This window comes from Anser cygnoides, chromosome 3 (genome assembly GCF_040182565.1).
Source record: "Anser cygnoides isolate HZ-2024a breed goose chromosome 3, Taihu_goose_T2T_genome, whole genome shotgun sequence".
Lineage (NCBI taxonomy): Eukaryota > Metazoa > Chordata > Aves > Anseriformes > Anatidae > Anser > Anser cygnoides.
The window spans coordinates 95946390-95972162 of record NC_089875.1 but is presented as its reverse complement, the minus strand read 5'-3'; the positions used below and the strand labels follow the sequence as shown (position 1 = coordinate 95972162).

Sequence of the window (25773 nt, the reverse complement as noted above, 5' to 3'; positions counted from 1 at the left end):
TTATTTTTACTTCCCTCCTCAAAGAAAAGTCATCGACAACAACAACGAAAACAGGCTTATCTGAAGAAAAGCAGAAAAAAATGCCAGTCTTTTTGCACAGCAAGTAATGTCGTGGAGATACGCTGCTTGGTCGATTTGCCACACTGTGTACAGTAGGGCTCGTGGCTAAGTACAGAAGCTGGATTCATCCAGGCGGATATCCATTAGGTTCATTTGTTTCATGTTGACATAAACTCAAGTGATCTCAACAGGGGCTTGTTGTGCTGAGACTGTCACCTTGAGTAATGGCTGCTCATGTGATAACTCAATGTACCTATTGGATAGCGAATGACTTACCGAGGCTTTTTGTTGAACCAACGTACAGCACAAATTCCAGTTTTTATAAATGAGGGCTGGTGCCTGTTACAATAAATCAGAGTGTTTCTTGTTCCCTGCACTTCCAGCATATTTAATTTAAGCCCACAATTGGACAAATCAGTTGTGATTGCAGACTTATTTCTGCTGGTAAAGGTGGTGGTGGTGAAATTCACCTCTAACAGTGTTGCTTTCAACACGCTCCAAAATTTACCCCAGCTCTCCCAGGATAAACTATGTGGCACTGGCTCAGCCCTGCTGACCTCAATAACCATTTACCCACGGGCACGGCAGGGCCACCAAATCGTGGCTATAGTTAAGGAACGAATCTTGCATTGCACGGAAAGCATGGTTTGTGGAGCAGGCCCCTGGTAGCCATTTTGGGAACAGCGGCCTGGACAGCCTGATGTGCAGGGCTGCCATAAACTGTGGGATCGTGTCTTTGCCTCATGTGCTTGCTGTAACCCCACAGCAATCATCCTGTGTGCTGGAAACACAGAAGAGTGAGGCAGAAGAGGGGATGAACGTTTGGTCTTTTTAATTATTCTAAATTTGACACTGTGGTGGTTTACTCAGCTGGGCAGCTGAGCTCTGCCACAACTGCTCTCTCACTCCTCCTCAGATGGAAGGGGGGAGAAAATAAAAAGAAAAGGGCTCAAGGGTTGAGATAAGGACAGGGAGATCACTCAACAATTATCGTCACAGGCAAAACAGACTCAGCACTGGGAGATTAATGTAATTTATCACCTATTTTTAACAAGCTAGAGTAGTGAGAACTAAAAGCAAACCAAAAATACCTTCCACTCCATCCACCCTCTTCTACCTCCTACCCTCAGGCAGAACTGGGGAACAGGGAATGGGGGCTGCGGTCAGTCCCTGACGCTTCGTCTCCGCCGCTCCCTCACGGTCACTCTCTGCCCCTGCTCCCCGTGGGGTCCCTCCCACGGGATGCCGTCCTTCCCGAACTGAGCCTGCGGGGGCTGCCCACAGGCAGCAGCTCTTCAAGAACTGCTCCCACATGGCTCCGTACCACGGGGTCCATCCCCCAGGAGCAAACTGCTCCAGCACGGGTCCCCCACATGTGGGCGGCAGCTCCCCCCAGACCCCCTGCTCCTGTGTGGGCTCCTCTCCACGGGCTGCAGCTCTGTCACGAGGCCTGCTCCTGTGGGGGCTCCACAGGATGTTCTGTTTTTTTATCCTTTTCTACAATCTGCTCTCCCAAAGGCCCACCCAGTGTCTCTCCCTGGCTTGGCTCTGGCCAGCAGCGGGTCCCTTTTGGAGGTGTCTGGAGCCAGCTCTGATCTGACATGGGGCAGCTGCTGGGCTCTGCTCACAGAGGCCACCCTTGCAACCCCCCTGCTACCAAAACCCTGCTGTGTAAACTCAGTACAAACACAGATGGCTTCTGAAGAGCACTTGCTCCTTCCAGACCTCTTCCCTTGCTTAATCTCTGTTGTGATGAGGGAAAAAGACAAATTTTCTTTTTCTTTTCCAGTTTAAAATGGGAAATGATGTGGTTCTAGCTTAGTGTCACTTTTCTCATCCCATATGATAATGTTTGGCAGAGGAACACCTACCTCAGCATCTGGATCCCTCCTGCACAGTTAACAGTCCCAGTGTCTGACAATTTCAGTGGCTTTAGATAAAACTCATTTTTCTTACACCTGTATAGCCTTTCTGCAGAGAGCTTCACCCATTTTGCTTCAGTGCAGATGCCACAGTGGTTGCTTGTCTGCGAGTGTAAAGCACAGATGCTCTTCAGCTCTACCTTGGAGGATTCATGTGGAGAAGAGCTTCAGGGATGCCATATAAAGCACATAAAATTCATGGACAGTTTGAGATGTATTGGTGACTGCCTGATTACCAGTAATTTGTTTGATGCAGGTAGTGTGGGGTGAGCACAAAGGACAGCAAAACAGCTTCCATATTTTAATCTGGATTTTTTATTTTTCTTTAACAAGGAGAGTGAGATTATTTTCTGGCATTCCTCCACAGCTCTGCACAGTCTCAAATTAAATTGCTAGAATGCTGCCCTGAGAGATTTTAATTTACATTTCAATAGTCCAAAGCAGCAGTTAGTAAATCTCCTTCTTGGAGTAAGCTTCAGTTTCTGGTTAATCACTAAAGTTTCTAAAATTGGTGAGAAACAGGTGTTTAATCTCTTTAAGGGCTAAGGTATAATTTCCTTTGTTGTGGAAAGCTATGAGCCCAGGAGCTCTGCCCCTTTGATAGCAGGGCTTAAAAGTATCAACCCATAGCTTTTAATTACCGTCCCCTCAGCTGCAAAGTGATGCAGGAGAAAAGAGACTGGCATAGATCGATGCTGCTTATGACTGTGACCTTGCCGTGACCACGTATGCCGCTTTTGACAGTTTGGACAGCCTTGAACAGCATACTTTATTCTGAGGTTAGTATGTGAGAAGATGTTGTAGCAGTCGACAGAAAATACTGAGATGTGTTATCAGCGTGGGTGGCTCAAGGCGTCCTGGCCTGCCAGGGCGGCAGTGAGAGGTGATACTGCTGCTTGGGCCGTGCTGAGAAAATGGGTCTGTCAAATAGAGCAAATGAACAAATTTGCTATGGTGGGGAAGGAAGTCTGCTCCTGGCTTACCAGTGGTTAAAGAAGCCAGACTGCTGGTTTCTGCAGATCTCCTTTCATGAGAATGGCTTTTCTAGCCCCTGTTTTCAGCCTCTGTGCCAAGTGAGGAGGAGACATCCAGGTGGCCCCCATGAGAGCACCCCAGGCTGTAGGGCAATGCCCTTGTGTATGGCAATGCTGCACCTTTTATCTTTAAAAGTCTCCTTCTTGTAATGTGGCATGTCTGGGACTTGCTCCTGCAGGACAGTGGGTGCAATGGATGCCTCTTGCAATGTCTATGCCTAGAGATGGACTAAAAAAAAAATTAAAAAGAAGGGGGAGGACATCCCAGTGCAGAATTCTTCTAATAAGAACAGTTGTCTGAAGAATCCTATTGCCCAAACTTCTGGTGGAGCTACTTTCTTCCTACCTTGTTAACACCTTGCAATTGCAAAAACAAAAAACAAAAAACAAACAAACCCACCCCACAAATGGTCCCCCCCCCAACAAACAAACAAACAAAACAAAACACCTCCAGCAAAACAATGGTAAGCAACTCTGATCTGGCATCAAAATGACTTTTCATACACACAGTTGAAACGTTAAAAGTTGTATTTCCATAAACTGGAAGTGCATGTTGGGTGGGAGAATATTCATCTGAGCATCAGCACAGTGCTTTCTTGACCAGAAACAAAAAATCAAGCTTCAAGCAGCTGTCTCATTAGAAGCTAAAAGAAACGAAACTGATTTTACCACTGAGCATGCTGTGGGGTGCACTTTCAGAGAGTTTCCCTCTGCCCTCCACCTTACCTCCCTTTAGACTTTCTCTGTCGTCCTTCTTTAAGAAGTATTCTGTGTCTCTTCCTGGAAAATAAAAGCCTCACGCTCCTTTCCCAGACCCCATGTGCACCACTTGCTCTGTGAATCCCATGAGGTGTTTTGATGTGTGTTAGAAAAAATGTCTGGGCTGACAGATACAACCGCACTATGTTTACACTAAAACTAAAACCCAAAGCTCCAAGACCAAGGAAGCTGATCCCTCAGCAGAACTATTGTTCCTTGATGGTCGCCTTCCCACCTTCCAGATTACTCTGTGGACAGCTAGAGATGTTGGCAGTGTAGTAAGTTCTATATGACATTACAAGAAATGGAGCCAGGTACCACTCACCGGTTATTGTAAAGAAGTGCCTTGGATGCTTAGAAAAAATAATTTCTTAGGAAATGAATGTATGAGGCAGTCTGTGACCTCTGATAGTGTGCATCTGACTCACTTAACGCTTGACAAATGGTTTAAACCCAGTGGCTGCCTTTGGAGGAATGGAGCATACACTTAGCCCAACCGTAAGCATTTTTCCAGAATAACACAGAAGTTAATGTGCTACAATAAAAGCAGCTGCTTTATTTAATGACCCATTTCATCATGTAATTCCTGTCTTCAGCTATGAAATGCCAGAAGTTTTCAAGAAGTCTGGGAGTGTCCTGGCAATGATGTGCTTGTTATTTATGGGGGAAGGAAAGAAGCAAGTGAGAGTTGTGAATGATTCTCATTGATGCTGGAGGCATCCTCTTCTGACTGGGCCTGGCATGGTGGCCCTTGGGTAATTTCTATCTCATGACAGGTAGAAAACACTTCCTTGCTCCTTTCCCCACTTGCTACTGCTCAAAAATATTGTGTGTTTACAGGTAAAATACCAAAAACGCTTTAGAAGAGTTCTGGTGTTGGACTGCAAAATCATCAGGGCTGTGCTAGAGTTTTACTTGTGTGATGCAGACAGGGTCACTCAGCAATGTTGCTGTAATGCTCACCCCTCTTACTTCTGTTCTTCATCCTCTACCACCGAGGAAGAAAATTGAGTAGTTCTGCTCTTAGTGTCCAGTAATAATTTTGGTAAATAAATTGTGATCATAAATTATGCTTTTTTTATGGAATACATTGGACCACAAGTGGTTACTTGCCTGTAATCGCTGTACCACACAAGCTCTTTATTTCTTCAGGAAAAAATACATTAAGACAATAAGATACAATAAAATGTAATTATTCAGCAAGTGTTACTAACTGGAAGATAATGCAATGCAGTTGTCTTTTTTATTTAAGAATGAAAATAGTTAGTTCTGCTTGTTCTCATTCAAAATCATCAAGTGAATTAAGCTTCCAGTGTTGCAGAGCAAACATACTTCCAGGAATGTTTCTAATTTGCACATAAAGCTATTTTTTTCACTCTGTGAGTGATCAGCACTTCATATATTTCTCTAGCTTTTTCTTCACAGCTGATTCCTACAGACATTGATATATGGTCCTGCTTGGTATGGGCTTGGTAGGGAAAGAAAAGATGTTTTCAACAGATAATTGGAAGTAAAGCTTATGGCCCATCAGACGGTTTCTTCTGGGGGGGTTGTTTCATTCAGGATCATGTCTGTAATCCATGTCCTAGTGCAATGCTATGAGCTGCTGGGCTGCACAGCTGCTGAACTCGGCAGGAGCAATAGGGCAGCAGTGGAGGAGAGAAGGGATGGCCTTCACCTCGCAGTGTCACCAGAGGTTTTGTGCTGAGTGACCCAGGCACCCGAGGCTCTTCAACTGGTGGGAAACCCCGGGGATCCATTTGGCAGTGGGAAATGATGTGCAATTGAGTAATTTGGTGGTCAAGCCCATCCTTTTCCCAAGTGTGTGTTTTCATAAAGCTGGGTGTTAATATGTGAGATGAGGGCATTTTTTTCCCTCTGCATGCTTGTCTTCCATCTAATGTCCTCTCTTTTCTTTGTCTTGCAGCATGGTGCAGCTCCCATGAAAGCCTCTTGTGACCATTGCATTGGATCAAAATTCAGAGCTGGCTGCTTTCCACCAAAGACTCTCGTTGGCATCTTGTTCATATGCTCACCTGTCTACATTCAGAAGATAAGACCTCCTTTTTTTAGGTTATTGTTTCTACTTTCCAGTTTACCAAAGCATGGTAATAAAACTGTATCACGCTATTCTTCTTTTGTAAGTAGCATCGTGCCATTTTCTGTGGTGACTGGAGGTGGAATAGCCTCAGGATATAGGAAAACAGAATTGCAAAATATCCTTATTATGCAGGCATGACCTTGAAAGGGATCCCCTTTATACCAAGCTCCCTCTGCCTCTTGTGCATTGGTAAGTCTGCTAGGGACTGTAGAAGCAGTTTGTTATTTTCTGAGTTTTTCTCTTAGTGCCCAAGGTGAGTAGTTGGATTTTCATTCTCTTGTTGCTTACGTGCAATTTCCAGAATTCACATTTAAAGGGCATTTTTATCTCTGGAGAGCTAATGTATAAAAGTAGTACATTCTTTTGAAGCTATTTCATTTCCTGTGTGTATTCAGATTTGGATTTAGTTTTGCCCATTGCTGATGAATTTTCTACATTTTTTTTGCTTATTTTTCCTCTTGGTCTTAGCCCCTCAAATGCATCTGGAAAGGACTGAAATGGATTTTCTTCTGATTTTCCCAACAGTTAAAGTGAGCTGTTAAATAAGATCTGGTTGATGGTGCCTGGTTGAACCCCCACTTACCTCTGCGGGAAGGCAGTAAGGGAACAGAGAAAAAGTTTGTGAAAACTTCAGTGATGGAAGTCAGGAGTAACACAGAAGGAGTTTCAGGTTATCTGGAATAAGAAATACCCATCCCCTTTTTTTTTGTGTGAAATGAACTACTGTTGCATGTGGGGGCAAAAAAGATGGGGAAGGACCTAGAGGGCAAGATGTATGAGGAGCAGCTGAGGTCCCTTGGTCTGTTCGGCCCCGAGCAGAGCAGGCTGAGGGGAGGCCTCATGGCGGCCTGCAGCTCCCTCACGAGGAAGCTGCTGTCTGGTGACCAGTGACAGGGCAGGCTCTCCAGGTCTTGTCACTGAGCCTGCTGGAGTTCCAGAAGTGTTTGGACAACGTTCTCAGACATACGGTTTATTTTGGGGTGGTTTTGTGTGGAGCCAGGAATTGGCCTTGATGAGCTGCATGTGTCCCTTACAAGTTGAGGTATTCTATGATTCTGTGGGGTCACGAAGACATGAAAAACCCTTTCATGCTATTTGTACTGAACTGTTCTGCAAAGCTGTGTTGCTTTAGAAACAACATTTGTTGTTTTAGAAACAACATACCACTGAGACCCCACCTTGAAGATGAATAAAACTTGCAGGCATGTGAAAGACACTACTTTGTATATGCTTGTCATTTATGGAAAATTGCAGCAGCAATTCATTTATGACCATTTCCTCTGCCGCACACAGGAGTATTTCATTGTAGAGACTGAGGCCAGTCTTAATTTAAACAAACAAACAAACAAAAAACCTCTTTTATGAATAGCATCTATTAGTAAGGAGGTCTCCTCTTACTTTGGCCTTATTTTTGGTCCTTTGGTCTCCCTATATGCAGGGAGACCAAAGAGAGGAAGCCATGCAGATCATATGAGGGGGCAGCATGTGTTCCCTTGAGACCAGCTGTCATGGTCACAGGTCCATCGGTTCTGGGTAAGAGGTGTAAAGCTGAAGACAGTGAGTGTTGCAGTGTTGCTAGTGCTGTAGCAGGAATATTGGTGGTAGGAGTTAGTGAGATTGTAAGAAAGGCCTAAACCTCTCGTAGCTCCTCCTGGTAAATCCTTGCCTAAAATTATATTCTATGATATGACCTAACAGACTATTATGTCTCCTCCCAATATTGTATATTTATAAGACCAGTAGATCAATGGTTGTAATTGAACATGTCTAATGGGTGTTTTCCTGAACTTGCAAGAGTTTAGCAGTAATACTCATTACAAATTAGAGCTGAGAGGATGGGGAAGTTTGGCAGGTTTAGCTGCTGGTCATATCTGGTATGGGCCTGCTTGTGCAATTTGTCATAGCTTGCTTTAGTGGTGACAGATGTTAGACAGAGATCGTGGAAATGACGTTAGAGAAGTAGCTGAACTTGTGGACTTTCATCTGAGCTGTGCCTGAATGCTTGTCTGCTCCTTCTTTATCTAACTGGAAAACAGGAATTGTTTGAACATGGTCAAGAGAGCTCGTGTCCAGTACAGGAGGGCAGCTCCATCCAAGTCACAGGAAAGGTATTGCTCACTGAGGTTAGACACTTTGTAAAATGGTTGTATGGGATATTATGCCTAGAATTTCTATTGGGCTGTTTCTCCACATATATATCACATACGTTTTCTCTTACTGATAAGGTTTAATATCACCCATATCAATATAATGCCATTATTACATTGGGCAAAGATGAGCCTCCATTGCTCTTGTTTCACACTTATGGGGAACAAAGTGGTAAAACAGCACTTTTGCATTAAAGTAGAGTTTTGGTCTTCACACAGAGTTTGGTGATGTGCAGGGATCACTATAATAAAGTAAGGCAACTCCTTTAAAAATATGAGGTGTTAAAATTGTTGACCTGGAAAGTCCCCCACATATTTGACAAGGTTAGTGAGAAAGGAAGCTAAATCTGCATAAGCCTCTGGAGTTTTGGCTTATGTGGGGTTTTTGAACAGCACAGACTTACTAGGATGTTCTGTGGGTGTATAATTCCCTCAGCAAGCAACTAGTTTGTGCCACAGCATCAGAAATCAGAAATGCAAAGTACCAACAAAGGTGGATTTTGTTAGCCAGGAGTGTGTATGTTCAGGCATTTTTAAGGGCACCTTAAAAAAGAAAAAATATGTTGTTTAAGCTCCCCTACAAAATTTAATCCAAAAGCAGATATTGGAACAGAAAAATGGGAATTTGTGACCTCTCCAGGCTTACCTGCAAGCTCTCTAAGTATCCTTGAAACTAGCAAAACTCCTGTGTTTTTGATGGAGAAAGTTATGAAACTTACTTATGAAAAAATTTATATTAGAAAACTGAAACACTTGTAGCAGGCTCCCAAGCCTGTGGGAAAAGCCAGCTTTTCAGGGCCCTGGATTATTCTAGCAGCAAACATTTTCTACCTAGCAAGGCCAGACTTATTAATTCTGATGGGCACAGGGAGGCTCAGCTGCAGCTTTGCTCAGCTGCCAGCTGTGGTCCAGCAAAGCCATCATTCCCTGGTCCCCCTCTAATCCGCCCCTGTCAGGCTGCAGAGCAGGGATAGAAAGCTATGGAGACACTGGAGGATGAACTTACAGCAAAAGTGAACCTTTAAGAACAGAAAGTGTAGTGGAAACAAGCAGAGAGGGAGGGAGAGGTTTCTGTGCAACCCCTTTCCATCAGGCTGTGCCTCAGGAGATTAGGGATTGCCTTGGGGGGACCTGAAGTTACAGATACTACACATAGTTAATGATATCTGACATTTGGTTGCTTCAAAAGCAAAGAGAGAAGCTAAAATATCAAAATTTTGGGGTCTATTTCCAAGTGATTCAAATGACAAGTACAAAAATCCCCTCATGCTGTGAACAGTGCTTCAAGCAATTAACAGCAGTTTTGCTTAAGAGTCTATTGTATCTTCTGAAAATGTTTGTTAGTTATAGTGGCACAATAATGAAGGATATGACAGATGAAAACCAAGAAATTAAATGTATCTCTTTCTCAGACCAAACAGCCCTGCTGGAGGACAGTTCTGAGTCTGGGTGTCTGTTCCACCTGTTATTGCAAGGTATGTGCATAGGCTTGCTGTCAAGCACCAACCTACATAGGGCTTTGGGACCATTAGCTAAAGAACAGAGGACAAAAGTAATGTAATTTTGTACTTAAAACATGTTATATGCTTGCTGAAGCTGCAGATCATGATTTAAGGTGATTCACTCAATGGTGAAAGATGGAGCTGCGTGCTGAGATTGTCCTGTAGCTGCACTATATTTTAGGAGGTAATTTGTGTTTGATAGAGTACAGGTGGGTGCATATGTTAATATATATTCATGATGACTTGCATGGAGGTGATTTTTTTTTTTTTAAAGCAAGAAGTTTACCCATCCTTGCTTTTTTTCTAGCAGAATATCCATCAAAGAACCCTTCCCTGCCCAAAAAGAAACCCATCCTCCACAGCGAACCAGAGTTCAAACAGCAGAGGCATTTCAACACATCACAGAGTCCTGCATACTGGCTGGCTGCTTCTCAAGTTAAAGATTTATAATATATTTAATATGGATGAAAACTGGAACCACGGGTTGTAAACTATTAATGGAAGAGCAGTAGACTCCTGCAATCAGGTAAGGTCACTTGCTATGCACCATTGGAAAAGAATAGATTTGATATCATTCAGATCAATGCGCTTCAGTACATTCTTTTAAAACATCCCAGTTTCCAGGCAGCCTATAAACTCTAGCCATTTCCTGAAGCAATTAACAAAGCACAATGCAAAAGCAAAGCATAGATGAAAACAAAAATGAAATATCAACTGTAAAACGTGGAAAAAAACCTCATGCCACTTCTCACTAAGTCATGGCTAAGTGTTGTTAATTGTCTACTCTTTGTAATATTGTCAGGTGAACATCTGAGATTTTAACTGATTTATATGCCTGTTGTTCACTTTGCAATGCAAATGACTGGAAGTGCATGTGGTCTGTTGCCAAGTGTTGGCTGGGAAGAGGTAACCTGAAGCTTTTCGCTTCAGGAGTATCTTGAGTTCCTCATGAGTCGTTCCCACAGGACATATAACCTTACCTAATTTGATCATAAACATCTGGTTGTGTGAGTACTGCTGCACTGTCAGAATATCTTTTCAAATACTGTAGCATAACTCTTCCTACTGTAAATATTTGCAAGAAGAGATGACCAAATTCTGTCATCATGCATCTGGTAGTATTGCTGCTGGTACTAATAACAGAGTGCTTAACATAAACTATTTATACAGATAAATTAAAATGCATTACTTTGGAAGGAATAAGTATAAAAGAAAAATAAGAAGTAGATCATGACTTTTGTATGGACAGACAGGATAGTAGAGAATGCTCTTGTAAAGAGAATGACAGTTTGAGTCCTGCCATTTTCCTTGCTCAAGCACAGCTTAAACCTGTTGGGCCAAATTATTCCCTCTGTGATTCTTCCAAGGGCAACCACTACCCTAAAGATTGTCTCTCTGTTTCAGAATTATCTACAGGAAGGCTAAAAGCAATGCACAGGTGGAAATGTAGATGTTTTATATATATTTATAAGCTGTAGATTACACATATTATACACATTATACTTAAGTTTGGACTCCATACTAGTAATTGGAGTTTGGCTTTCATCCTGTCACTGGGGAAGGAAACCCTTGAAGCTGCTGGGCTCAGGCGTCATACTGCAATCACCTGGTGCCACAGAAATGACTTTTTTTTTTTTCTTCAAGAAGCTAAAATCCTGTGTGACATTTAAAAAATAAGGTGAAAGCTTTAAGTTGTCATTATTCCTTAGGTGTTTTCACTTGCAGTTGCATTTATGTCATAGGTAGAGAAATGTCTCCCCTCCTCCATCTCCATGCTGAATTTGTGTAAACCCCCAGTCCTCTCAGAATCTTTAATATTGACTCGGTTATTTCTGAGTAGCTAAGGAGGAAATAGTGAACCACAACAATGCCAATAGATATCTACATGTTATGCACCAACTTTTTGTAGCATTACCTTCTCTATAAGCTTAGAATAATAGCACACAGGTGAGAGACAGCAATTCATGAAAACTTTTTTTCAGAAGGGGAATCCGTATGTGGCTCCGTTCTCTAGTTCAGTTTGACACTTTGATATATATTGTCTTTTAAGAGAAGAAGGATAAATTTTGGTGGTTACTTTAATGGGGAAAGCTGAGCCACTGTCAGATGGAGTTGTGCGTTTTCTGTTCTCTCAGGGTAACGTCATCTTGCTATTACTGCTTATGTTTTGGTTTGCAGTCAGTTATTTGTTGAAGGCACTGAGCTATTTGTTTGGCTGGGATAGGTAGTTGACTAAGTGGCTTTTGGCACATAACAGATCTGACACTATGACTAAATCCATTGCTGTCTGGAGCCCAGAAGATGAGATATGCTCTAAATATCACCTTTTCACAGTTAAAATAGAAAATATCTTATCTTATTTTGGAAAATGCATATTCAGATCCTATAATGCATCCCACAAATTTCCATGCTTTTATGAAGATTCCTGACAAATTTCATCTTACCTTTCTCCATTTGCAATTTTTTAAGCAACCACCGTGTACACACTGTCATCCCCTGGTAGTAAGGGTGGCAGTGACCTGAGAAGTGTAATTACCTGGATTCCTGCAGAAATCTGTATCTCTTTTCACCTTTTTCCTTTCATGAAGATTTGTTGAAATGCCCAAACCTTTTTTGTTAATCTGTAGTCATTTTTCTATGTTCTTTAATGTTTTATAAGCCTATTTAATCAGTCCATTATACAGCAGTATAAAAGTCACTTGAATGATATGTTCTCCAATAGTCATAACTTGCTTGGCTCAACACCAACAGGATAAACAGCTCCATAGATCTTTCTACATCAGCACCTATTTCTTCTTTCCCCAGACTTGACTTATAGGATAGAATTTATTTACTTCTATATATCTAAGCAGCGATGCCGTGTACCTCTACTCAGTTAACAAGTCTGTGCAGCTGTAGAGCTCTTCAGTCATGCTTTGATTATGTTTGTCTTCAAGATTTTCACTTGACATTATCTTAAAGGTGGATCTAGAGGCCATTGAGGCAACTCTGAGGCTTTGGACTGACTTCACTGAGGACCATTTCTGTCCCCAAGGGAACGCCCAGATTTTATATGAAAAAGATACATTGGCGATAACATTGTCCATTATCTGTCAAGCAAATTCATAATTAACATTTATTATTTAAAGCAAAAGCACGTCATCCTGACATTTAGTGAATACTATGTCCTAGCATCAGAGCCTTTTCTTAAGCTGCCTCTTGCCATTCAGAAAGACCATTCTAAGCTTTTAAATTGTTTCTAATTCTTGATGTGGCTTCCTGAATAGTAGTAATATATTTTATGAAAGTCTGTTTTCCTCACCGTTGACTGCTGGGATTCAATGAGGTAACATTAACCTGTCATTACACATTTCAAAACCTGACAAATCCCTGTACCATTTGAACGGAGACTTTTCCCATATCGTGTATATAGAAGGAGTTCATATTTGTTCTGCAAGTCATTTCTCACTTCTGAAATTCATTCCTTCCAATGTGCAAAGGTTGTGTTAAGTTTCTGCATGTGGTTTCAGATTTACGGCTGCAGTGGTATTGCTAATCATGGGAGGCAAGTCTGAGAAGAAAAAGGAGTTAGGAATAGTTGGCAGTTCCCTGAGAAACTGTATTAAATGTGTGGGTATGAATCATTTCAATGAGGAGGAAGAATAGGAAGTGTTATAAGAAAAAAAAGCTATCTAAAAGCAAATTCTAAGTCTAAAAAGAGCAGTTGTGGAGATTTGGTGAAGTTATTGAAGATGAATTGTAAACAATAAAACAATAAAAGAACAATAAGAGAAAAAAATCAGAAAGACCAAGACTTACAAAGATAGGCAACAAGGAACATTCATTATAAAAAGATCTCATGATATAGATACAACAGGAAGAAGAAAACTTTCCAGTCAGTGAAGAGGGAAAGTTATGGACAGATGAAACCTAAAATATAGAAATATTTAAAGATTTCTTTGCTTCATTTCTCACTAAAAGACCATCACTTGGCCAACTGTTATTTAGGCTGGCAATAAATGGATGAAAGCTTGGGTTAGACCCATGAAAGATTGGTAAGGAAAACACTTAGAGCAATTTAATACATTGTCTGGATCATGAACTCTGTCCCAGGATATTGGAAGAACTGGTTGAGAGTCATTATTATCTTTGGGAACTTGTGGAGGGTAAGTGAAATTCTGAAGGAATGACAACTTGGTACCTATCTTCATTTTCTTAGGGAAAGAAGGATTTTATTCTTTATTCTGAATAAGAGAAAAACAGTCCTTCCAAATGTAAATTTTTTGTTCTCTCTGGATAGGACAAAAAGAAACAGGCTTTCAGTGCAGCAAGGCAAGACAGTAAAACATCAATCAATCAATCAATCAAATAAAAAAACACCCCAGACCCTGATGTTAAAGGGGTGCTTATTTGTGGAAACAGGTTGCCTAGAGAGGTTGTGGGAGCTCCATCCTGGTACATTGTTAAGATTAGGTTAGACAAACATCTACCAGGAATAGTGTAAGTATTTTTGATCCTACTTAAAGGTAGGAAATATATTGTATTGCCTCTCGAGGTTCCTTTCAAGTTAGATGTTTATTATTTTATAATATCATTAATAAAAATCACATCTTCTGTTATTTAGAAAAATAGAGAAATTTGTACAGCTGAACTCTGTTTTATTTTCACATCTGATATTAACTATTTGAAAAACAGACCTTTTAAAAAAGACTTTTTTTTTCCCCTGTATTATATGAAAAACAAAACAAAACAACAAAACAAACCACTGTAGCCATTCCTCCTCTGGGTGTTTAATAATAAGTAACATTTTAAAAAAATAAAGTCAGTGAAGAACTACTCAAAACATACAGGGGAAAAAACATGGAAATCTTTTGCAGGAGGATTGTATAAAATGGACAGAAATGAAACTAATCAGTACTGAAAGCAAGCCCACAATTAAATGCATGTTTCCCATAAATATGTAGTTAACACTTCTACTTAGTTTATTCTCTCTGCCTGAGTCTGTGAAATGAACACAGCATGAGTGCCCAGCGTGAAGGGGAAAGATGAGCTGGTATACACCTTCATCTGCTCTACTCCACAGCTTTCTAAGGCTGCATTTCTTAAAACAAGAGAAAGTCACCCCAGAGCAACATGTTGCACAATAATTTCTTCTCAGTCCACTTTCTCAAGCCCCTGTTACATCCTAAGTGGTAGCAGAAACACCAGCCTTGCCACGGAAAATATCCTTGGTGTACATTCAATTAGACGAAGAGTATAATGTCTCCAAGTATAGGTGTGCAACAAAAATATAGAAATTACACAAATTATGAAGACCTGAGGCAGTTCTTAACCCAGTTTGTAAACTGTCACCTGTGGGGACACGGCTCTGCTACCAGCAGAGAGACAGTGGCAGAAGGCAGCATCCTGACGCGAGGTGCCTGGAGGTCCTGGGCCCTCCTCTGTGCCTGAGCTTTCTAACAAAGGACAGACCATACGCTGCCCATGAAGGCACAGTCTCTCTTTCTCCTCTGCTGATTATTGCAAAATGATAAAAGACCAGTAGCTTAGACCTTTTTTTCAAGGCATTAATGCTTCAGCACTTCCCAGGAGAGCTATGGATTCCTGCAGAGTCTATTTACTAGCTTATTTATAACAGAATGATGGCTTTAGTTACTTTTTGTGGACTTAGAGATATGAATTGACTGAGAGTCTTTAGGCCAATAAGAGGAAAATCACTGCATTAACTGTGCAGGGTAAATGACAAGTGCAGAGTCCTGCACAATTTCTACAACTCATAAAGGTCCTTCTGTTGTGGTAGACCAACAGCAGAAATCATCGTTCCATTCTGCTAACTACAGGATTACTATATCTCACATCAGAGATGGTCTCTGTTTTTCTGAATGGTTTATAATCTGTGTTTTGAGCCAGTGGAAGGCCTTGACAAGCAGGTGGTGGGCACTGTAACCCAGATGATTATGTGCAATTAACCTGAAGTGACAGACACTGAACATCTGCCCTCTCATCTTCTGCTTAACCTTCACCTATGGCTGCTTTAACAATGGGCCTCAGTTTTTTGTTTTTTGTTTTTTAATTATTATTGTTATTATTCTCTCAGGCTTTCCCCTTTCTTCAGAAGCATCTTTGTAGATGCTTTAAATTTTTTAAAAAAAATCTTAAATTTTTTTAAAATCTTTAATTTTAAATTAAATCTTTAAATAATCTTTAATTTTCTTTCTGGACATTTCCATTTCTTACTAAATCTTCATAGCTCCCCATGGTCTTTTTACAATTTTCCTCTGATTTTCATATCCTTTTTGGTTTGGGCTTGCCAAAAATACCTAACATTTCAAACAGCTGTTATAGGAAATAATCACTGTTAACCTTTCATTAAACTCCCTCTCAATTTTGGTTATAACATCCTTGTTTCCCTTGGCTGCCTGTTATCTTTTAGCTTATGTATCTTTTGGCACACATTTGTTTTTTTTTTCTTTTTTCTTTTTTTTTCCCCAACAACATCTACTAAAATAGGACTGAATTGTGTTGGCACCTAGATGCCTGTTATAGGCAAATACAATTAAAATATTAAATTAAAATTAAAATATTAAAACAATATTTGTCAAATAATATTAAAAATAGAATCACTGGAAAGCTCTTGGTTTTGAATACAGAAAAATCAAAATGAAAACTTACTGTCAAAGAACTGGGGGGATTCTTGAGTGGTGGGCTATGAAAGAAGTATTCTAATTTCGCTTGATGTTGGATAAAAATGCAGAGAGCTTTCCTCATTATTATAAATCATTGTGAATTCCACTATGCAAAAAAAGCTTGATCAATAACTTTAGCTTCATTTACAATATAAATGTCCTAAGAATGGCCAGAGTGCATTTCAGGCTGCATTGCATTGAAAGGATAGGACTGGTCTGAAACTTTTCTAAATGTTGGATTTGACTCACCTTGAGAGAGTCTTACACAAGCAAGGCTTCATGTCATGCAGTTCAGGCAATATATTTTGGATAAGTCAAAGGCACACATGTATGAAATAACAGATATGCAAGGGGTTATTTTTCTCCTTTGGTCTAACTTCCATCTAAGCAACACCTGACTAAAACCTAAAAATATGTCTTAGAAACATTCTCAGATACCTGGAAACGCTGCTTCAGTTATTTTCTTATCATCACCCAAAAGATAAAACCTTTCAGTACAGGAAACAATCAGTAAGTGCCTCTGTAGGGGACTTGGTTGTGGCATTCTGGTTTTTATTTAGAAAAAGAATCCCGTCTGTCTGTCTGCCTGTCTTTCTTATATGTAAGGAACTCACAGCTAAATTATTTTATTATTCACATATTTCTCACCGAGGGCATTTTAAATATAACACAGGGATGATAAAAGCAGCTGAAGTTTAGGTATTGCCTTTCCTTGCCAATAATTTACAACAAAGCAGATGTGTATGCAAATCACATCTATTTTAATTCCAGAGATCACTAGCTCAGTCGATTACTTTAAAATAACTTACATCTTTAAAACATAAAATGTGATAAAGAAGCTTTAATCTTGGATAAGGAAGGTGTCAATAACTACCCAACCAAGGGCAAGACTGAAACATATGGTTACATTTTCCAGACTTTCATTGACCTCATGGGAGCTCTCAGTAACAAGTCAATGACAAAATCTGTGTATAAGAGTAAGAATTGTGTGCATGCGTGTTGGAGGTAGTAGGACACATGTCTTGTGCTACAGATTATTTGATTTTGGGGCAGATACATTCTGAAGATCATGAAAAACTGCATTTTCTCTACCTGAAAAAAAGCAGTGACATTGTAACTCAAAATGCATCAAAAGAAAAAAAAGTATACTTCTAGAGAGAAGCACAGAGACAGAAGCATCATTTGTACAATTGATTTCTCCCCTTTTCTGTGCTCACTTATGCCAATTTTATTGCAGCTCTGTCTGTGTAGAAGCCCCTTGTATGCTTGTACTCCCACTTCTACCTTCTTCAAAAGTTAGTGCAACCTCCATTACTCTCAAGAGACAGTCTCTCCTAAAGAGACCTGTCAGAAAAGGCACTCAGCAGTTCTGACAAACAGCTATCAAGACTTTGATTTCACAGAGTGGAATAATTTGTAGTCTTAGCCTTTCATTCTACAAGTCCTGTTGTCTTAGGCCTTCTGTCCACAGCTGTCAAGCACAGATATTTTACCCGTGATTCCTCATCTGACAGACGGTGTGATTAAAACCATGCCGAGCATCAGCTACGTTCAGAGATCCCATAAATGCTTCTAGTCTTATAATATCTTTTTCACCCTCTCTTTGAGGGATGGAGAAGTTCTCCTGCAATTAGCACCATTGACTGGGAAGCAATAATAGACTACCCCAGTGAAACAAACCCTTTCACACAGCGGGCAGGAAGAATTCAGTAACAGCAGGACAATTTTACTGTAGGAACAGCTATGCTCGTGTGAGAGCAAACATCCTGGCATGGGCTGACATGTCACTTATTCAGGTTATCAGTGCAATGTAGGTACATCAAGAGCCCAAAAGAGTTTCATCCACTTTTTTTTTTCCAATTATTTTTTAGTCCCTGAAGTATGTCCTCACTGTCCTCACCTTTCCTTTGTTCTCATAATCACAGATGGTTTGACATCAAAATTTTAATATCTTTCTTTTCTGCTGGACATTGAAACTATTGATTTTAACATGTGTCTTATGTACATTTCTTTTCTTGTTCCAGGGTTTATTGGAAGGCAGATTGGTGGTTAAGATATACACTTTTTTTTTGTTCTCTGTATGTGAGACCTGATAGGATACAACAACAACTGCTGCCCTGTTCCTAATAAAAATAGAAAAGATCTTACCAACTCATATTCAGTTATATGTCTGCCACTGAGGACAATAACCTTCCTCAAGCATTTCTAATTGTTGGCAAGATGCTGTGGGTACGAAGCAGTATTTTCCCCCTCATTTCTTTGTATCTTCTCTTTTCATTTCCTGGGTTTTATTTGCAAGCAGTTTGAAGATACTCCCAAGACCTGGAATATTGTTGTTATAGTGCTGCTTTTAAAAAATGCCAGGTTATGATGAAGAAGGGATATATTTAGAAAGCCCGGTCTGGGGTCCATAGTAGAGCTTTCCACTGATGTGCCATCAGTCACTAGTTCAACAGTAGACAAAAGATTTCCAAATAGGAAAAATCCTTGATATATGTCTCATAGAAGACACTTCTGAATGCTACAATTACAGCGTCTGGTTATTGATATATGGCGTACCCCCTCGAAGAGTGTAGGAACAGAATGATTCCTCTATAGAATTAAGCAAACCAGTAAAAGGAACAGTTTCAGTTCATACGGTGTATACTTCTTCTAGGATATCTGTACCTCTTGTGTTTATCTTTTATTGTTTTTTCTTATTGTTCCCTGGTGAATTTGTACATGTACTCATGCATTACCATAATTGCTTTGGCTTGCCCACTCTGTTTTGTTCTTACATCTTGTATGTTTGAAATGAGTTAAATATAACAGGAGAAAGAGAAAAACCTCTGTAGTAGAATTTCTGTCACATTATCTCAAAAGAGAGTAGTTCATTTCTATGCTAATGGGGAGCACGTGGCTCAGGGTAATTGTTAGAAAATATTCCTTGCAGATATCTATCGTCTTTTATTGTTGAATACTAAATATTCTGCTTACAGTAAGGATGTAATTCACTCTGGGCAATAACACACCGAGCTTCATGCTACTCTAATTGCAACAAACCTCTGCAGTGTTTAGTCATGGTGGTGGACGAAAAAAGTTCACTCTCAATAAGCCACCCTGCTGCAGTGTGAGTCTGGCAATAAAATATACTCAGCTGAGGAAGGTCAACTGTGAAATGAATTTATAAGAGAGATTGACATGTCACAAAAAACTCTGATTTGATTCTAATAGGACTGATTTACTAAGCCTGTGTGTATGGCATCTGTTTATAATGTATAAGGTCTGTAGTAAGTGTACGAAAATAATACCACTGTACAGATGTGGAAAATTTCCATTTTTCACCCACAAATGATAGTCTTGTATTGTCCATGAGGTCAGACTTGAAGATCATAGTCATTCCTCATGCCCTTAAAATTTATGAGCAAAAGCAGAACGGTCCACAAAACCTACTAATGCCTTAGCTGGGCAGACCTTTTATTTCTTGCAGAAATTTAGCTGAAGCAGTAATGGTTGCTATGAAAAAAAAAAGGAGAAAAAAATAAAGGACTTCTTGAAGCTCCTTTGTAAAATGAAGAGACAATAATCATTCTGAACTACCCAAGGATGTTTTGTGGCTTATTTATTGCTTGCAGTGCATGTTCAAGATTCTCCTATAAAAGGCATGGCTATACGCAAGTGCTGAGTATTGCTATTATTAATAAAGGACCATAATGGTTCTAAATTTAGAGTTATGGTTCAATACGGAGTTTAAGCTCTTTGCCTGGGTTACAGCCATGAGGGTATGCAAGTAAGCAGTCCCTGTCAATTACCGACAATGACATATGTAAGATAGTGCCTGCTTGTGTCTCATTATTTTGATTTGAAGACACCGTAGCAGGAACATTCAGAATGCTAAAACCCCAAGAGAAGATGAACATGCTGATAACAAGAGCATAAAGCTGTCAAAGGCAGAAAACCTTGAGTATGTCTCCAAGCAGGGCTTTTGCCAAACCACAAGCTGAACATACCCTTTGAATGCTGTAATGTATATTGTACTCTCCATCTTAAACATACTTGTGGAAGCAAAAATAAGCCTGTAAAATGCTAAAAATAACACCTTCCGCCATGTTTTTTGTATGCTGTATGCTTAGAGTAGCCTTTAAAAGAATGTAAAGACTTGAATGCAGATTCTTTTCTGCAGTCAAATCTGTTTAGAATCGTAGGGGCAGCATTAGGAATTTTTGTTAGTTTGTAATGGGCTACTAAGTACTTATTAGACCACATGTGAGCATTGCTTTTTTTGTCTTACCTTCAATGTATGCAGGCACTGTCTTGGAGCATGAAATTCCCTCGTAGTGCAGAGAGGTGAGGAGGCCCCTGTGAAGCATGGGCAGCAGCAGGCAGTGGTGCATGGCCACCAGTGACAGAGGGGAACAAGTGCAGTAAGAAGGGGACCCAGGCCCTGTGGCTGCTACCATCATGTCCTGTGTGATGGCCACACTGTTCTCCGCAGCAAGGAGGAAGGATTCTTTCAGGTGGGTATAATTCTGCATAGCAAGTCCTGCCCCAGAGGAGGAAGAGCCAGAAGGCCTCCCATTTAGCACAAGCTGAGGGACATTGCAGGGTATCTTCCAGTTGTATTTTCTGCAGATTTACTCTAGAGTAGCTCATTCAGGCTTGAAAGGTTAATTAGAGAAATCCTGAAAATGTTCTTAGTGCTGACTGGTTGTCACCAGCATTCCTCCACTGAGTACTTTCAAGTCAATCTACTTACAGGGGATTAAAATGACCCTTCTGTATGTTTATGAGGAATATTTTGACAGGAGCTAACATAAACCAGGTGTGAAACATACTGCAAGCACAGCTTCTCTTGGGAGAGCAGTCAATGAATACACATTTAGTGTTTAATTATTTACGTTGCATTAAGCTTTTGCACAAGAAGTGATACCTGCTTTTTCACCTGAATAGCAGAGGTACCCTTCCTTAGTAAAGGTTAAACATATTGTTAACATGCTTGTGTCCTCAAAAATAAATACATTTATTTAACCACTATTTTTCCCCACAAAATAAACATTTCTGCCTTTATTTTTGGAATTCAAACTTTGATTTATTCAAGAAAAATATAAATAGGCACTAGTGTAGCTCACACTCGCAACAAGAACAAAATACTGTCACCAAAGTGATCTACCACCCAGGAGCTTACTGTTACCATTTCTTTACTCTGCAGGCTCATGCCACTTAAAAAAACCTCTGCAATCAGAAAATAAGATGCTTGAATTATTTAACATACAAGAGACCAAAGTGATATAAATGCAAAAGGCCAGCAAGCAAGATCAATTACTGTGTTGAGGATTGTCAAGAGTTTCTAGTCTCCAGAGACATTTGTAAATCCTGTATCCACAAAAGTGATATACTGTTTATCTAGGCCAGGCTGCCAAATGAAATACATATTTATCTCTTCCATTCCAGACTAAGCTTCATGTCAAAAATGCCACAAGGAAATATGAACAAGCACATGGTGATAGAAACCATTAGCTTTGTGGTTACATTAAGTTTTCCTCTTAATGCAGCTCATTTTCCATAACTAAGTATGCCCATTTGCATACCTTGTTTCCAGGCATATGTTACTGGCTCTGCTGAGGTGTGCAGCTGAACGCATATTTAGTCTGGAGTTTTACTAAAAGACTTTTTTTGAGCCAGGCAACTCATTTTCTTGATGCTTCCTGCGCTCTTTCCTGATTTCTTTATAATCAGATATCATGAACACCAACCTTTGCAAGGTTGTCCTGCGTGCAGGACAGCAGAGGGCAGGGTGTTGAGAAGGAATGTCAGGATGATACTGGAAAGAAATGCATATTACATTTAAATGAGTATCTGTAAATGTCAAAAAAGATTGCTTTTTTTGGTGTAGGATCAGGCCAAGGACAGAAAAAGACAGTTCTGCCCAGAGGTAGGCTAGGAATGAGCCCTATTCCTTAAGGAAACTAAGCAGGTGATTTACTACAGATCTTGACCCCTCTCTTGATAGTCTTGTCTGTCTCCATATTTTCTCAGGCTGCAATATGATCAGCTCTTCAGCCTGCTTTTTCCTCTGCTGGGATGAAGACAGTAAACACCTTTGAAAATTGCTCTAAAACCTCTGCCATCTATGCAGAGCAAATAAGCTTTGTCTGTTTGCTGACCCTCTGGAAGTCATCTACAGTAGTCCTAAAGCAATCAGGAATACCTTTGCATGTGATACCCTTGATATAGCCTTCATTTTCCAGTCTTATACCTTTGCTATGCACATGCACAGCTTACATCCTAAGGGTCACTTGGTTGCAAAATTGCCTGCAAATAGAAAATGCCCAAACTGAAGCTGAGAGAACTGTAAATTAGGGAAGGCACAGTTTCTTATCTGAGGGAATACTATGGCCCTGGGAGAGGGTCTTCCCACAGCTCTGCCACAAAACTCCCAGCTGTTGCCTGTCCACTGACCTTTCTCAAATGGCCACTGGATATAAAGATCTCAGTTTTTAGAACCTGACTGGGTATATCCATGTCCAGTTCTCAAGAGAAGTCTCAAGAAGACTCAACAACTACCACTGAAGGGATTAAAAGCCATGCATAAGGAGTCTGGAAAAATATCAGGCTATAAATTTATCCTACCTGGGTATTGATGTTTGTACCTTGGCTTTTGATGATGAGAAGCATGCGCTTACAGGACATATCTTATCCTAAATGAGGCTTTTCAACTTTGTCTCAAGAATTGCTTCCTGTAACTGCCTATTTCCTCTTCTTTGTTTTAAAGAGAATGTAGATGGCCAGCTCAGGAATGGATGCCTGCACTGAAGACATTGAAGCCTAGATGCATCCCATCTGCTTGGTTGGTAAACAATATTGTGGCATGCAAGGCCTGGGGCATCACACTGAACACTGACAACAAAATCTGTTCATTTAGTTGAGCACTGGCTATTTTATTTGCTAAATTATATGGGAGGTCCTTTGAAAAGCATAATGACATGTTTCTGTAGTTATTAACTCTGTCATGGTGAATTAGCACAAAGTAATACTGTCTGTAAAACCTTAATTCTACTGTTTTTTAACTTCTGAATCTTCGATGAAATGCCAATCGATTCTTGGCATTTTTTAGAAGCAAAGCTGAAAAAAAATCCCTAAATTTTCCATTTTTGTGAGGGACTGTCCATTGATGGAGCTGGAACCTTCTATCGCACAGACCTTTGGCACTTCAGTGGTAGAATAACTGATAGCTGCTCCAGAATGTCATTGTCTATGTTTTCCAGCAGTAAAGTAGATTTAAAAGTGCCCTTTCCAAGGTGCTTTGTAGGTTATGGCTGATATCAGGGGTGTGGTGAGACTGAGGAATTTGAATTTCTGCATTTTGGAGGGGAAGTTCCATTGGTGTTTAGAGACCCTTCTTGACCCATCCATCATGGTCTCTTCCTCAGTCCTCTCAAGTCCTCCCAAGAAAGCTCTTTCTCAGCTAACCTCACTGTTAGCTTCTCCTGACTTCCTATCCAGTCCCTAACCATTTCTTGCCCTCACCTAGTCCTTCCATGGTTTCTTCCTTGTCCCCTGTTTTCGCATCAGGTGGCTGTCTTCTTCTTGCCACCTGGGTGCCAAAACTGTTTTTTTTTTGACTACAGAAGGCTGTGTCTTGTGTTTTTGTTCTTGTGTTTTGGGGCAGTATGGAGGAACAATGGCAAGGGAAGGTGCAAGTTGGGAAAGGATCTTGCCGACCTACTGTATAAAAATGGAAGAGCTGCAAGCAGGTTACCTGTAGGCATTGTGTGTCATGATCCCAGAAATGGGAACAAGTCCAGCCTTCAGGAAAACTCTTCTGCCAAACTCAAAAGTCTCCTTTAAAACACATGCCATAATTTATTGATGAAATAGGTGGATTATTTTACATGAGAGGACTCACTAATTCTTAAGCATGTTACAGGTGACACTAATACTGTTCTCTCTACTGTTGTTATGTTCTGAAAGTGGTGTGTAAGAGTCGGGGAAATGCAGGGAAATTGCCACCAGATGGTTTGAGATCAGTCCTGTCAACAGATTGAGGAAATGCAAAAGCCTGGGCTAGTATGGAGAGGGCTGGGCTGTTGCTTAAGGGTGGTTTCTGTGCTGCGTGTGTGTGTCTTTAAGGTGATCAGAGTATCAGTGACACAATAAAAGGCAAGGCAGAGCTCACCAGATGATGGCTGGAAAATTTAAACTTATTTTTATTTAATATAGCAGCTGCACAAAAAACAATTCCTTTAGAGGTACAGTGTTTCCCCAGGAGGGCTCAGCATTTCCCTAACTAGAGACAAGTGCAATCCTCCTCTAAGCAGTTAATTTCCCTTGACTTTCCAAGTGCACGGTACCAAACCAAGCCAGCTGTGTTTAGGTGCCCTCACACAGAATTAGGTACCCTGCTTGCAGCACACGGATTTGAAACTGCATGGCTTAGCAGCTGGACTAGAATTATTATTAGAGCCATAATGTACTTAACAGGAAAAAAAAATCAGTAAGGTTTTATAAGAAAAGCAAGATACTCTGCTAGCTTTGCATAAGCCTTGCAGCTTGTTAATGCTACCATGGAAGCAGTCTTTGCCCTTTTCCATCAAGCTGTCTTTGTGTGGTCTCTGTAAGATGAAGCATCTGGCATAGCAGCCAAAATCTGTGAGAAAACGTAATATATTTGGGGGCTTATGTCTTAAATGTGTTTAAATGACAAACTCTTCAAACCAGCAAAGAAATAGAGTTGGTCAGCCCTGCCACTGGCTTCCCTGAGCATCCTAACCCAGCACAATGCGGAGAGGGGAGTGCTCACAGCCTTGTTTCGAACTCAGGCACGGCAAACCTCAGATGGTGTTAGACCACCCCAAAGGAGCAATTTCCGAAAGCTTTGCCTTAAAAGTCGTGCATTGTGCTGCAAACAGCAGCTGCCAACCCGTTGGCAGGCTTGGTGTTCAACAGTGAACTTAAGCTGGAAAGGGGCAGATCATTTAACTGTGACACCACATAATTTGTTGTTACTGAAGTCCATATTTATCCTATTAATAAAGAGCGTGGCATTAACATTTTGTGTAAATGAGGATAATTTATTAAGTGAAAGAAAAAGAGACCAAGGAAAACAGATTGCTCTAGAGAGCAAAGAAATATATCACTGCAAACATACATAATGAATGCAATTTATAAAGCTCTTTTAATTAAAAGTTTCTAAGTTGAATTATTTCATTTTGTTGCAAAATGTGAGCACGTTTTAGTAAGCCAAACTTCTCAGTTGATCCTGAGGCCCCTTTTAAGAGAAAATGACTATTATGCTTATATCTGTCTATTTGTCATTAAGAAATTGTTTATTTATAGTTTATGAAAGTGGTGTAAGCACAGGGTTTATGGGCTGTATTTTTGTTTGTCAGTGTTTCTCCTGAATTAATTTCCAGCTACCTAGACTTTTTAATAATCATAATTTTTCTCCTTTATAGGAAAGATAAATAATACCAATGCTTGCTTTCTACTTTTTATAACAGACTTGAATAACTGTCTATCCCCTAGCTTGGGAACATGAATTCCTACTGTCCCACTTGTCAAACATATGCTGCACAGTATCATATATTCGAATGCAGTTATAGAA

General features: G+C 40.3%; 2 long non-coding RNA genes across 2 annotated transcripts; both read left to right on the top strand.

The window, feature by feature from the left end:
- Positions 1-1742: 1742 nt before the first annotated feature.
- LOC106030469 (uncharacterized) lies at positions 1743-9498 on the top strand. Its single transcript, XR_007168996.2, has 4 exons — positions 1743-2761; positions 5703-6546; positions 7913-7984; positions 9436-9498. It is a non-coding gene; the product is annotated as an uncharacterized lncRNA (long non-coding RNA).
- Positions 9499-9674: 176 nt separating this feature from the next.
- Positions 9675-25485, top strand: LOC136790504 (uncharacterized). Its single transcript, XR_010830538.1, has 3 exons — positions 9675-10051; positions 20476-20686; positions 22942-25485. It is a non-coding gene; the product is annotated as an uncharacterized lncRNA (long non-coding RNA).
- The last annotated feature ends 288 nt before the right edge of the window (positions 25486-25773 follow it).